We start from the raw sequence: 15975 nt of genomic DNA, 5'->3' as shown, positions 1-15975 counted from the left end.
AAATGGATATGGAGGACATGGAAGTGACAGCATCTCAACCGCTTTTATGTAAATAATTCAAGTAACGGGGTAGGAGATAGGGAGGAATATTGAATAAAATGACATTAAGTGGGCTAGTTAGGAGGCTGGTACAATAATACGGGCTTCATTTTTTAAAAATTAAAAGACTAGTGTCATCAGGACTAGAAATATAAGAGTAGACTAAACGGGACTTTCCGTTAGTGTATTAAGAGAATCACAAAAGAAATGCAATCACTGAGGGAATCCCTGAAAAGGAAAAAAGGATGCACACATGCAAACCCCAGAAACAACTTGTGATTTGTAAGTGAGGGTATCTCTAATGGGTAGCATGGATTCTACCAATGCCTCTTAATTTTGGAAATCAAACTGAGTATGTTAATTAATAAAACAGGGTGCTTGGTGCAACCTAGGACTTAAAATGGTCATTTTGAAAGAAACAAGCAGTTCCTGCTCCTTGAGGTCAAGCTTGAAATGATTAGGTTTGAGGGAAAATGCTCCTAGCATTATGTAAGTTCTTATCAAGTGTCTTTTATTTTTGCACCTTTAAGGCAACAATGCAACCATTTGGTGGAAATTTTCACTGAGGACCTGATTCAGACGTAATCCAAATGAGGTTATTTCAGACTGAGATATGGTGCATGTGATACAGTTTATTTAGGAAAATGAATTTGGTGTTTCCTTAGCACAATTATACACCATGAATGTAGAAAATTTCTTCTCTTTTCTACATCTATATTTAGATTGCTTTTAACTATTACCAAAAAAAAAAAAAAAAAAAAAATCCTCTTCAGACATGTGAGTGCTTGTGTAAGCACTTGGTCTCTGGAGAGTAAGAGTGGAGATCATGTGGCAGGACAGATTCTATGCAGGCTAGAGTACCTTTTCATCTCTTGCCAATAGAAAGAATGAGAAACAACTGCCCTGGGCTTGGCACAGTGCAACCTGGAGTTTCTGTTGCTGCACCACATGTGCTCGCATTTGAGACTTTATAATCCAGACTCTTGGAAGCATATGGTCAATTAATCTGATTATCTTTAACCCAAGGGCCATAGGACTTAAAAGCTCTTTATGTGAGTGAGTAGAGTTTCCCTTAAAGATAGGAGATGTTTCCACTGTCAAATCCTGGAAAAAGGGCAGTTGTGTGGTAGGAAATGAAGTAAGCTTTAAGCCAGATAAGGAAACAAAAACAAAAAACAAAAAAACAAAACTTCTCTTTCTAGGGCTTTTGGAAAACTGTGCCTGAGATCAAAAAGATAGAAATGTTTTGGAAATTATGAGTGAGAGTATGTTTGGGTCTACCACATGAAGGCTGACTGGTAGCCAAACACATACCCTGGCACGTCTTATTCCATTAATCACCCAGTATTTCTTTTCCTCAAAGATATAGCTTCTGATTCCATTTACTTCTCAATTCCCATTACAATGGGAATTGCCTAGGAATTGTCCACTTTTAAAAATCTGCATTATTCCAAGGCCCACACTGGTTCTTGTCTCCTAGCTTCTTTACCTATAGGCCTCTTATTCAGAAAGAAGAACTTTCAAAAGCATAAATTTATACATGTCACCCTTCTTCCTAAAATTGTTCAGTGATCCCCATTACTTTGGCACAGAGTGGTCTTTGAAAGGTTTAGCGACTAAATTAAAAGTAATTGATAAAGACAGTGCCTTCAAGATTTTTTACATATTCTCAAACAAATCATGAACATATGAGACAAATTAAGAAGTATTTTTTTTATGAGGAATGGAGGTAACAGATAAGTGATTCAAGAAAAAACATATCTAAGATTATAAGATGTACGGAATTTTTATTCCATTTATTTGGTCTCTTCAGACAGCCCATTTTTGAGTCACGCTCATGAAAGTAGGTACCTGTATATCTTCCTTGCATGTCAGTGTAGACAAAGAGGGAAGATTATCCAGTTATTATATATTATATTATCCTTAAAACAAGTAAGCTAAAATTTGAAAGTTAGATATATAATAATATGATAATTATATGAACATATTCAGTTAAAAGGTAATATAAAAATACAGTGTACTGTGGTTCTTAGAAATAATATTTTAGAAGCTAATTCTTCCGGGAATTATTTTAAATGTTAGAAACCATAATTTGCTGGTACTCTGATGTCATTCACAAAGCTCTCATTTCTCTGAGTAATAGTAAATCAAAGCTGAAAAACACATGTTCCCTTCAACATATTATGGTCTAATTATTTTTCCATGTGATTTACAGAATGTGGATGTGCACTGCAGGAGATTTTCAACACTTAAAATCTTGTATTTCAGTTTGAATTAGACAAACCATCCGAAGGATGCAAATCCACTCCTCTCCTGCCACACACATACCCTTTCACAGATATACATACAGCACATATTTGGGGGGGTGTGCACATGCTCTTGCGATTAATAGCTTGGTTTGTTCACTTGAGCAAATAGGCTTTTGAAACCAACCCACATGGTTTATGGAGAAATCTGGGGCAAGTTCTAATTTAAAATAAAGTACTGTTGCATGGTTATGCATTTAATCTGCTTAGTCTCAACTCCACTGAATCACTCTAAAGCCTAGGCCATTTTGGTCAAAATAGAAACCCAGCTACTCTTACACATTGCTAGCTGTTAGAAGAACTCCTGAAGTTCTACTGAAGAAGAACACCAAACTGCCAGTTTGGTCAGGGGGTATATAGGGAGGAGGCAGGGGCCATTTGGAGAGATATCCCTATTTTTTTTTTTTTTTTTTGCAGAAATCATAATACTGAGATATCCAAAATAATGCTGAGATTGGTAGGATCAGGTAAAAATACATGCAATTAATCCATTCTTTTGTTCATAATTTTAGTGGTAATTTAGTGAATGGTTGCTATATGCTTAAAGGCCTATGGATAAAGCAGTAGAAAAGTCAGACAAAACACTGAATACGCAAATAGATATTAGTTCTATAGAGGAAAAATAACAGATATTAAGGAGTATTAGTGGTATTATCTGGATATTAGTGTTTTTAGTATTATCTGAGTAATGTGCAGAAACTTGAGGGTAGGGTGTCATGTGGTAGTCCTGGAGATGGACGCTCAAGGTAAAGGAAGCATTAACACAGTCGCATCAACATATTCTGGTTACTTGAGGAAAGTAAGGAGGCCAAAGAGGAGTGGTTGAGTTTCTAAAGGGGAGAATGGTAGGAAAGCAGATCACAGAGTTGGGGTTGAACCAGATCATGTGAGGCCTTGGGACCTTTGTTACAAACTATTCACCAAAGGGAATTACTCCCCTGACTGGGCACAAGGGCTACATTCCCAGTGTTCTATGCCATCAGATGTAGCCATGTAACTGACACTCAGAAGAATGTGAGGTGAAGTGAGATAAAATGTTCTAGCCCTAGCCTATAAAAATCTCTCAGGCTATAAAAAGGGCTTCTGCACAATGAAGGAATCAATCACCAGATTAAAAGGCAATCTACTGAATGGGAGAAGACACTTGCAAATGACATATTTAATAAAGGGTTATTATCCAAAATATATAAAGAACTTATGCAAATCAACAACTAAAACCCAAATAATCCAATTAAAAAATGGACAGAAGAAATGAACAGACATTTTTCCAAAGAGGACATCTAGATAGCCAACAGACATATGAAAAGATGTCCCTTACTTTGTCGCCAGGGAAATGCAAATCAAAAACTACAATGACATATTACCTCATACCTGCCAGAAATACACACTGAAATCAAAAGCACAAGAAACAAATGTTGGTGCGAGTGTGGAGAAAAAGGAACCTTCTGGCGCTTCTGGTGGGAATGCAAACTGGTGCAGCCACTATGGAAAACAGAATGGGGTTTCCTAAAAAAGTTAAAAATAGAACTATTCTATAATCCAGTAATTGCATTATGGGTATTCACCCCAAAAATACAAAAAATAAACAAAAACAAACCCCACTAATCCAAAGGATACATGTACCCCTATGCTTATAGCAGCATTATTTACAATAGCCATATTTTGGAAGCTGCCCAAATGTCCATCCATGAAAGAAGCAATAAAGATGTGGTACATATAGACACAATAGAATATTATTCAGCCAAAAAAAAGAATGAAATTTTGCCAATGACAATGACATGGATGGAGTTAGAGAGTATAATGCTAAGCAAAATAAGTCAGAGAAAAACAACTATCATATCATCTCACTCATATGTGGAGTTTTAAGAAATAAGCAAGGGGAAAAAAAGGAGAGAGCAATGAGCCAAGAAATAGATTCTTAACTATTGAAAATGAACTGTTAGTTACCAGACGGGAAAGGGATTGGGAGTATGGGTGAAATAGATGGTAGGGATTAAGGCGCGAACTTGTGATGAACACTGGATAATATGCAGAATCGTTGAATCATTATACTGCACATCTGAAACTTATATAACACTGTCTGTTAACTTTACTGGAGTCGAAATGAAATGAAATGAAATAATAAACTGTACCCCCCAGGTTTGAGCATCGTGCTCTTTCCGCATTTGCTTACTTGAAAGAGATGAGCACAGTGAATGTGGAAGCCACATGCTCAAGAAGGTGGAGGCACAAGATTGAGTTTGTGTCCTTGAGCTACCACGGAGAAGGGACCACCTTCCCATCATAAAGATATGTCATATCATAAACATATGAAAATGAAAAACATCTACCACATTGGAGCCATTAAACATTTCTGGTTCTGATATAATATCTAAGATTACCTTAACTAAGACTGAGTCATTGAAAACCTTTTACTTTGAGATGACAGGGGCTTTGAGAGAGAAATAAAGTTAAGATGTGTTGATACATAAGAAACATGATTAGGTAATTTGCATATATTTTGCAATATTTGTTTTCACAGTTCTGTATATTGAAATGAATCTGTACGATGGGATCCTTAGTCTGTTCTTTAATATGTATTCACTAGGTGTGGTACTTGAGAAATGTAAGTGTTCCAGGGTTTCAATCTTGGCTGGCTGCATAGTAGAATCACGTGAAAAACTTTTAAAAATATCTAGGTTCGTTTCTTACCACTGACTCATAATTATAATGGTGAGATATATACTTTTTTTTTTTTTTTAAATCCCAGGTACGTTTTCAGTGCTCTATACTGTTCTGTTCTTAAGGTTGCACACTTGCAATTTGCTCCTTCTCTGTAATCTCTCAGAAGTGACATTAAGAAAGATACTACTTGAAAGTATCTTTCCCTGCAAATGGGTGCATGCCCAACAAGTTTGCAGTGGCTTTTCCTCTGGGATGAGAGTACAAGTACAGCTAGGTTGTTCAGATATTTCTGTTTCTAATTCTCCCCGGTCCCTGCTCTCCTGTTACACACTTGATCATAAGTGAATGGGTATATTTGTACATGCACAGATATGAGCTCAGAGCTGCCTGCTCTTTGCTGCAGGTGTCCAATCTGTCCAGTGCCAGAGGTGGAATGGAGAGCTCATCCTCCTGAGGAACAGAAACACCATCTCCACAAGGTAGGCTCTGTGCAGTGGGCAAAGAGCACCTTTGGGCTAATGCAGAAGAGTCAGCGGGGCGAGTATGAGCTGGAGGCCCTTGTGGGGGTGCCAGATGACCAGGTGAATCTCTTGTTATTGCCCTTCCATGTCAGTCCATTAAGGTTAAGCTCCTAGAACCAGTGAGTGCACAGGTGGGAATGGGAACTGCCGGCATCACAGCTAAGTTGTTTAAGTATTGTTGATTAGCAAATTGACTTAGAATTGGTGGTCATTTCAGTAGTAGCTGAGTTTTCTTTTTTTGTGTATATGTGTGCTTTTTAAAAAAAATTGAGATATAATTGACATATTTTTTATTAAATTAATTTTGGGTGTCTAACATAATGATTCAGTATTGTTTATATTGATAAATGATAAAATAAATTTAGTTAACATTCATCATCACATATAGTTACATTTTTTTCTTGTGGTAAGAGCTACTCTCTCAGCAACTTTCAAATACACAATACAGTATTATTAACAATAGTCACCATGTTATACATTTCCAAGACTTATGTATTTTAGAATTAGAAGCTTGTACCTTTTGACTATCTTCATCCACTTCATTCACTGGCCAGCTCTCATACTGCATCTCGCAACCTCCTCTTTTCTGTTTCTATGAGTTTTGTTTTGTTTTTTCTTTTAGAGTCATCATGTAAGTGAAATCATATGATTTTTGTCTTTGTCTGAATTATTTTATGTAACCACATAGCCTCTAGTCAATCTATTATTATCATAAATGACAAGATTTTCTTCTTTTTATGGCTGAATAATATTCCAAAGTGTGTGTGTCCATGTGTCACATTTTCTTGAACCATTTGTCTGTGGATGAACACAGGCTGTTTCCATGTCTTGACTATTGTAACTAATACTGCAGTGAACATGGAAATTCGGTTATCTTTCAAGTTAGTGTTTTCTTTTTCTTCAAATAAATACCCAGAAGTGGAATTGGCAGCTCATATAGTAGTTTCATTTTCAATATTTTGAGGAAAATCTATATTCTTTTCCATAGTAACTGTACCAGTATACATTCCCACTGAGAATGTACAAGTGTTCCCTTTTCTCCACATCCTTGTTATCTTACCTCTTCTTTACATACTAACTATTCTAGCAAGCGTGAGGTGGTACCTCATTGTGGTCTTGATTTGCATTTCTGTGATAATTAGTGTTGTTGAAATCCTTTTCATGTACTGTTGGCCATCTGTATGTCTTCTTTGGAAAAATATCTCTTCAGCTCCTCTGCCCATTTTTAAATCACATTACTTATTTTTGTTTTTTTCAACTTTTGTTTGTTTTGCCATTGAGTTGTATAAGTTCTTTATGTATTTTCGATATTAACCTTTTAGCAGATATATGATTAGAAAATATTTTCTCCCTTTTGGTAGGTTACCTTTTCATTTTGTTGGTTGTTTCCTTGTACAGAATCTTTTTAATTTGATATAGTCACAATTGTTTCTTTTTGCTTTTGGTATCAAATCCAAAAAGATCGTCACTGAGACCAGTGTCAAGGAGGTTACTGACTACCTTTTCTCCTAGGAGTTCTATGGCTTGAGGTCTTTTTTTTTTTTTTTTAAATTTATGTTTTATTTATTTTCGGCATAACAGTATTCATTATTTTTTCACCACACCCAGTGCTCCATGCAATCCGTGCCCTCTATAATACCTACCACCTGGTACCCTGACCTCCCACCCCCCCGCCCCTTCAAAACCCTCAGATTGCTTTTCAGAGTCCATAGTCTCTCATGGTTCACCTCCCCTTCCAATTTCCCCCAAACTCCCTTCTCCTCTCTATCTCCCCCATGTCCTCCATGCTATTTGTTATGCTCCACAAATAAGTGAAACCATATGATAACTGACTCTCTCTGCTTGACTGATTTCACTCAGCATAATCTCTTCCAGTCCCGTCCATGTTGCTACAAAAGGTCTTACATTCAAATATTTAATTCATTTTGTCTTAATTTTTATATGTGATTAGAACAGTGGTCCAAGTTTTATTCTTTTGCATATGACTGTTCAGTTTTCCCAACATCATTTATTGAAAAGATTGTCCTCTTAATTCTAGTTGTGGTGCCTGTGCATTTTTTTTTTTTTTAATTTTCCCCAGCTGATTGTATTGTGCCATCAGCATTGAGAAATACCAATTCAGACATTGCCGTTGCAAAACAAACAAAAATAAGAATGCATAAACCAGAAGAAATAAATAGCTTCTTCCCTCAGCTGACACTGTTTTTTTTAGCTCTATTACAACACTTATCCTTTTGTACTCAGGTGAATTTTGCATGTCACTGTGTCTCTGACTAGACTATGAGTTCCTTAAATTGAGATTCACATCTGATTCATGGTTGTGTCATATTGAACTTAGCACAAAGACTTTCACAGACAGGTTTGTTTTATTATTATGTAATAGCTATGCTATCATTGAGGATATAGGGAATTCTTTTTTTTAATGAAGGAAGCCTCCAAGCAGGTATTATACACCCAATAGTTCTTTTTAAATAAGCTTTTCCCAGGTGGTATTGTTCTCAATTGCTTAATGTCACTATTTTCTGTAAATTATCTATCATAACAATTAAATATTTCAGTATAATATTTTGGTTTCATATGCAAGCATTAAGCATTTTAAATTATTTTGGGCCCCTTGGTAGGAGTTTAGATTTTTATCATCCAGATAGGGATTAAATTTTGAAAGATATAATGAATTCTAAATTTAACAAGGCTTATGGCATCTTGGCTATTCAGGGTGACTTATGTCGTCTACTTGTACCTTAATCAAGGAAATTATGAATCCAAGTTTTCTTTTTTTTTTTTTTTTTAAAGATTTTATTTATTTATTTGACAGAGAGAAATCACTAGTAGATGGAGAGGCAGGCAGAGAGAGAGAGAGGGAAGCAGGCTCCCTGCTGAGCAGAGAGCCTGATGCGGGGCTCGATCTCAGGACCCCGAGATCATGACCTGAGCCGAAGGCAGTGGCTTAACCCACTGAGCCACCCAGGCGCCCCAAGAATCCAAGTTTTCACTGATAATCAGATGCTGTGTTGGTGCTAATGTATCCAATTATTCAGAGAGTAATCTTACAACATAGCAAAAATAAAAGGTGGAAGAAACAAACAGCAATGCAAATTCCATAGGTTTTTTTTTTTTTTTAGGTTTTAAAAAATTTATTTTTTAAAAGTTAACATGTGCATAAAAGGAAATTGAAAAACACAAGAAGCAAAGAACAAAGTCATCCATAATCTTTTGAAATTAATATACAGACTTCCCTTAGCCTCAGAGAACATACATAGCACACGGCTAAAGGGGAACTACTTCATATTTTTAGTCTGAGAATATAGAACCGTGAAGTTATTATTTCTTAAATATTTAATTTTTTTCACCCTTTTGAGTTCTCATTTGATACCAAGGTTTGACCCCCATTTAAATGAAGATCACAGTTTGGTTTCAGTACCACTCCTGCAAGAAATACTTCTCAAAATCAGTTAAAATGAATGGCTAGTGATTATTTTTACAGACTAAGTAATCATTAATATCCCTAAATCGTCTCTGGTCTCAGCAATTAATCTTGACAAGAGGATATAAAACAGTATTAATTATGTGCTCTTTATCTACCTAGCTCTGTGTTGATAAAATCTGAATCAAAGAAATTTTCCAAATTATCCATGAACTCAATTTATTGTTTTCTCCCTGATGTGCACCTTGTCCTCTCTATCTGCATTTCTACATCTTGACTTCAGTAAACTTTAACTTAGTCTATTATAACGACCTTTTAACTTCCTTTTTCTTAACTTTCCAACTCCAGTTTCACTTCAGAGTTACATTTAGATTCACGAGTGCCTTCGATAGTAATATGCTTGTCATCCTTTCACTGAAATAGGAAGAAAAGAACAAGTTAACTCCATAATGCTTAGAAAAGAAACCCAAATGGCTTTTGAGGCCATTCCCACTCAGAGGTTGGCAGATTTCCAGAGGCTGGAGTGAGTTCATGTCAGCTGTAGAAGCACCCTTACTAAGGGGAGACAGTTTCCGAGGTGGCCAGGAGGAGCCCCTTCATTACAATGAATCCATTCCTGATTGGCCAATTAAAAAATAAATAAATAAAATTAGGTGGTATTATCAACTGACTAGCTTCCAGAGGCTTGTTCCCTGGGAAAAAATGATCATTGGTCAGATAGAGATTCTCACTGGATTTTGGTAGTTTTATAGCTATGCAACTGCAGTTTATTGATTAAGCAGGTGACTAACTGGTTCTAGTGGCAATTACTGTCAGGGATATAGAAACCTTCTTTTTATTCTCACCCCTTCCGTTTTCATGTTTCTTCAGCCAAAACTGCTTGAGAGACTATCAAGAATTATCTAAAAATAAATAAATAAATAACAATAATAAATACCTAAACTTTAATCATCATTTTTAATTCTCTTTCAGCATGAGGTTTTGTTTTGTTTTTTATTTCCAGTTTTCTGATAAAGCAAGTGGTTTTATGCTCTAGTATTAGGCAGCTTAATTTCATTCTGCTTTTGTCTTTCAATTGTTTGTTGGAAAGCAGAGTCTGCCTATCGTATTTTAGGGGTTATAGCAAGATGAAAGAAGCATCTTCTGTTAATGGACACCAGTAAGTTATAGGTTGGACTTGGGAGATGATTTAGGAATGTTGGAAATTCTTAGAGTGCTTCTAGCAAACCAAGGCAAACAGTGTATTTCCCTGTCAAGTCATCTACAACTTATTCTCCACTTTCAAGTTTATCATTTACTATGTTCTTTCATATTTTGGCACAGACATTTTTTTAAGAAAATCCGCCCCCCCCCCTGTTTTCTCTTGCTCTTAATGCTGGTTAATTTGCTTCCTTCCTTTCTATTAATATGTTTTTAAAATTTACTCCAAAGATCTGGTGTTCTGTGATAGTAATATTCTTGTCAACAAGAAAGTCGAATTTTTGTCTACTTATATTTATAAATGTAAATAAACTTCTTTGGAACTTTTAGAGGAAAAAAAACAGGGAAATTTTTAGTGCTCATGTTGCTCTCAGAGAACAATTGGGAACATTCTGGACAGTTGCCTTTTTGTTTCTTATGCAACATGGGACTTTGCTTCTTCCAATGGACCTTTGTTTATGGTATCTATAGAGGTCCTTATCCACAAGCTCTGAACTCTTAAAAAACAGAAGGCTTTTTATTCTTGTTTTTATTTCAGAAACCAGTTGTTTTATCTGGTGTGCCATAAGTTTGTTTTGATTTCTAGTTTGTTTACTTTCTATGACTTCTTTTAAAATGTTTGTCTACATGTCAGTGTTTTTTTTTAATTCACAATTTTATATTTAGATTTTACTTTTTGAGTTCCATATTCTTGAAAAACAGAGTCCAGAGCTCTCTTTACCTCAGCTATTAAACTGATAAGAACAGATACTACACTTGATCTTAGCCAAAAGGCCGAGAAGCGATGAAATCTGCCAGCATATGCCAGAACACTCTTTGAAAGTTTCCTGTAGTCAATTTCTCATCTTAATCTTCTTTACAATTTTTGATCTTTGTGGAATATGCCCTTTAGTGAAAAACTTGTGAAATGGACTTAGATAGTATATTTACTTTTATTTCCTTCTCAATGCAGTTTTAAAATTATAATTAGCTGGGCTATTTATAATCTTTTATCCTACATGATATTTTAAAACATTTCTTTTAATTTCTGTTTTCTCTGTTTTTCTTCTGGTTTCCCTCCCTCCTTCTATTTGAAAGGCTATTGATTAAGTGATCTAATTGATTAAGTTCTCACAGTCTAAGATATTATTCATGTGAAAAAATCTTAAATTCTTCCATAATTTTCTATCCATCTTTCTGACATTTAAAGAACTCCTTAATCAAAACACTTCCCTCTGGTATAGAACAGGGTTTAAGTTTGGCTTCTAAAGATTTGTCTTATGGCATACCAACTTAATAAATGATTGTTATTTTCTTGGAGAGACCCTAAAGAAAGGATAAGTCCATTTGGAGGTCAGATGAAGAAGCATATACAAAAGAAGGAATATAGATGGCTTATGTTGATAAAGCTGAGATAGAAAACAATGCAAGGAGTGTAGGTTTCAGAATATTAAAAATAGAATATTTGAAAGAAACTGTTTTAAAATTAGATTTCTCTTTGGATTTGGTTTTTAAAAAGCTGACTGTGGTATTAGTTCATTGATTTTTCAAGTGTCAAAAATATCTCATAATGGTCACTGTTATTTTAAGACAAAAATCTTGTTTTTCATTAAGATAAGTAAAAAAGTTTTGACTATAGTATGAAGTCATAAAAAGAACCAGAATTTCTTCCAGAAAGACGATGTGACTTTCGGATATTGACAAATCTGTGATGAACAAGAAAAGGTAAAGGGGTATGCTTATGAATAATCCTCAGCTTATTGAGCCAGGCAAGAGCTAAGAAGGATCATATCATTAGCAGCCCATCAATCATTGATCCCAAATTGTGGACAAAGAAAATGATCTCTTTTTCACAAAATGCATGCCCACCCTTGTGAAGATTCTGTATAGACCTAAGTCAAAGTTAGACCAATTGCCTAATTGTTCTGCTGACATCTTAATTTTGGACTTCTGGGCTCCAGAACTATGAGATAATACATTTCCATTATTTAAACCACTGCATCTGTGGCAATATTTTACAGCAGTGCAGGGAAATAATACAGTGAGTTTATGCAAAGACCTATTTGGTTACGTGTTCTAGGATGATAGAATGAATTCAGAAATAAGAGCTTACTAGTAACAGAGCTGAAACTATTGTTAATTATTTCTTAACTGACAACAAATCTAAAGAACAAACAGAATAAAGTGTCATTTATTGCCTAAACAGTTTAAACCAGTTCTGGTAACTACTTGTTATCATGGTCATGGAACAATTAATCTTTTCCCAAGAGTGTGAGAATTTTTTGATATGCTTATAGTAGATCATGTCTTACTAATTTTTCTATACCTGAAAAAAATTATTTTAATTAGTCTCTGAATAAATTATTTTATAATTAATGAAGGTTTATGGCCAAGAAAAAAAGACCATGGGGCACCTGGGTGGCTCAGTCAGTTGAGTGTTCAACTCTTGATTTCAGCTCCAGTCATGCTCTTGGGTCCTGAGATTGAGCCCCGCTCAGGCTCTGCTCTGAGCATGGAGCCTGCTTGAGATTCTAGCTCTCCCTCTGCCCCTCTCCCATTTGCTCTCTCTTGCTTTCCCTCACTCAAACATTAATTAATTAATAATTAATTAATTAAAACAAAAAGACCATATTGAAATATGAGGGTAAACTATTTAGTACTGAAACAAAATGGTTAGTGATGGTCTATAACCCTCTCTACTTTCTAGGGGATTAAATACCCTGGGGAGTCTAGAAAAGAAATGACCATATCAAATCTCTAAAAATATTTGATATCCAAACTTATGAATTACATTTAATGGGGTGCCTGGGTGGCTCAGTCTGTTAAACCTCTGCCTTCGGCTCAAGTCATGGTTCCAGGGTCCTGGGATAGAGCCCCACATCAGGCTCCTTGCTCAGCGGGAGCCTGCTTTCCCCCCCCTCTGCCTCTGCCTGCCTCTCTCCCTATTTGTGTTCTCTATCTCTGTCAGATAAATAAAATCTTTTTTTAAAAAGGGGATTACATTTAACAGGAATTCTTAGACTCTATAACTTGGTCATGGAAAATAAATCTAAAATTTATAGATTTACATGTCATGGCCTGCTAGGAATGTCATATCTTCAGACTCCTTTTGTGCAGGCAGTATCCCATACACATCATTTTGAACTTCATCTGTTATATGTAGACCAAAGTCAGCTCTAATGTGGCGAGAATCTGGGGAGCTATGTGGATACTTTCAGGCATCTCTGAGCTTTGCCTTGTATTTTATTATCACTATCATTGGAATTATTTGCAGATTCGATACTAAGAAATATCTCTGTTCTTTCAAGTTTGATTTGATAATCTGAGCCTTTGTGTTACCAGTTAAAACTTGATTTAATTTTTTGGTAATAATTATTCAAAATCAATCTAATTATTTAATATACTCAAGTATGTATGTACATGTACATATGGATATACACACACACATATGTGTGTGTGTGTGTGTGTGTGTATTTGTGAAAATCCTAGTTCTGAGGAGTCCAGTAAGACAACATTGGAATTCATTTGGAGGACTAATGGTACAAATAATAACTAAGGTATACATAGAATAGATATTCTGAAAAACTAGAATGTGACCTTGAAATTTCCCATCATGGGCAATGTTGTTTGGTACATTGGTCCAATGTATTGGTATTTTAGGAATTGGTATTTTAAAAATCGTCATTATACTAAACAAGGAGGCCCACTAACCAATATCACTAAGGGTCTGTTATAATCACCCAGGCATTTAGGAGACAACAACTTGACCTAGAGTGTTAATAGCAGAAATAATATAAAAATAAAGAATTAAAAAAAGAAAAACAATCAGTAAGACTTAGTGACAGATTAAATGCATAAGACGCAGTCAGGTACAACCAAGGATGGCTACAGAATTTCTATCTAGAATGAGAAAAGCCTTCTCTACAATTTCCCCTGAAAGCAGGTGTTCCTTGCTCTAGTATGGATTAGGGAGTCTTAAATAAGTGTTTGATCCTAAAGCTAAATTTTAAATTAGATACTTCCAGGGCTGACTGAGGTTGCTGTTGGTAGATAAAATATGTTGGTAGCAACAATAGAGACATTTATGCTACTGATATGTTCAATATATTAAAGAAAAGCACCACCAACTTTATAATTACATTGAATTTATAAAATTACATGAATTACTTCCAGCTTACTCTCTTACATTTTTACTGAAGGCCCCTGCAATTTTAATCTTATATCACATTATTTCTTTTATTCATTTAAAATTGTGCTTAAAGCGTGGTTATAGACAAGGGGAACTGGTGTGACTTTTAAGACCACATATTCAGATTTTAAGATGTACTCAGCCATTTCCCAAGCACTGTGTTATGAAAAGGAAAGAGATGTAAGCTCACCATTCAGTGTGCTTTTAAACCCCCTTCTTGGCCCATTTCAGAAACTGTCTTGTGGTCTACAAGGGAGAAGTTGCCCTGTGACACTTCAGAGAGTAAGGGAGGTTTGGTTTTTATAAATAAGCAAATTAATAAGGTTATTTGAAAGAGATAAAAAGTTAATAGTGAAATATATTTAGAAGACATCAAAGTGTTTACCCCATAAAAGAGGTAGGAGCTGTCATTTGGTTGGTACTTTTGGTTTCTTTCTCTGGCTATATAAGATAGTATTGTCAAATTGAGCATAGGTTAATATAAAGTTACAGAGTCTCTTTCAGATTTCAGAGAAGATTTAAAAAAAAAATCGAGATATGTTTCCTTATTTCTTATGTGATGCTATTCCTAATTGTAAAAAAATATGGAAAGGTAGGCGTTTGGGGGAAAATGTACATATTTGTATTATAACTGCTTAATATCCCACTGCAGTTCACTGTGCTTGTGAAGGATGTAATTTGATCGTATTTAAACATCGCATTTAATAATGGTTTCATACCATTTCCTGTTGTAAAGACTTATGAATTCTTTTTATCCAGTTTGGAGGTAAAGTATCTATTTTAAAATTGTAATATTTAATACTAGCAGGGATCATCATCAACAAACTGCAGATCTTCAAAGAATGACATGTGAAATGCTAATATACCCTGAGAGGCACTTGTTCTTGAAATCATTCTCTATGTATTTTAGGAAACATTTTGCCTCCGTGCATACAGTCAAATGTATGAGTTATATAGTTGGTGTACTACTTTCCTGATTGACAGAGCTCTGAAATGTCATCTGCTCGAAGCTGTTCACTGAGGGGTGCAGAAGCCGTAATTGTATTTCTAAAGGCAAAATAGTCCTTAAGGCAGGGCTTCCCAAATGATTAGATGTAAATGGCATTCAGTCATAAATGGACCAGACTGTTCATGGATGGAAGTTACTGTTCTGGCTATTTGAGTTCCCACCTGGCTTTCTCTAAGTGCTAGAGAGCTTCTATAACTCAAGACTGTCCAATTCAATCATTTAGTGATAATTAAAATATCATATTCTTTTGATGAAATATATATTATACAATGTTAAAAGATGAATTGTTATAATGCCATACCTTATATGAAGGAAAGAAGCAAAATATTAATGGAAGAGACTACTCTGAAACTTCTTTTTTACCTTCAAAATGGCAGAAATTTGATGCAATTGGTCAATATTTTAATTTTTGGATAATCAAAAATCCAGATTAGTAAAAGATTAGTAATGATCTAGAAATCATTAGAAATGGTGGTATTAACATATTTGTCCCTATATAGTATAATCTATGAGTTCTCCTTTATTATCTCAGTATAAAAAATGTTAGGTCTATTTTAAAATTAATTTAAAAATTAAGTTAGGTCTTTTTTAAAATTAAAATTCTTGTAAAAATTCTCCATTAGTGCATGAATGGCTTTGTCTCT

At 35.0% G+C, this 15975-nt stretch overlaps 1 long non-coding RNA gene and 1 pseudogene across 1 annotated transcript; both read right to left on the bottom strand.

Moving 5' to 3' along the window:
* Window positions 1-1362: 1362 nt before the first annotated feature.
* LOC116592944 lies at window positions 1363-9857 on the bottom strand. The gene is made up of 3 exons (XR_004286668.1): window positions 9800-9857; window positions 9267-9368; window positions 1363-1479 (listed from the first exon to the last, which is right to left on the bottom strand). It is a non-coding gene; the product is annotated as an uncharacterized LOC116592944 (long non-coding RNA).
* A 973-nt stretch (window positions 9858-10830) lies between these two features.
* On the bottom strand, window positions 10831-10940 carry LOC116580954 (annotated as a pseudogene).
* Window positions 10941-15975: the final 5035 nt, after the last annotated feature.

This window comes from Mustela erminea, chromosome 1, assembly GCF_009829155.1.
Source record: "Mustela erminea isolate mMusErm1 chromosome 1, mMusErm1.Pri, whole genome shotgun sequence".
NCBI lineage: Eukaryota > Metazoa > Chordata > Mammalia > Carnivora > Mustelidae > Mustela > Mustela erminea.
The sequence above is the reverse complement of the archived record's forward strand: the minus strand, read 5'-3'. Positions and strand labels throughout refer to the sequence as shown.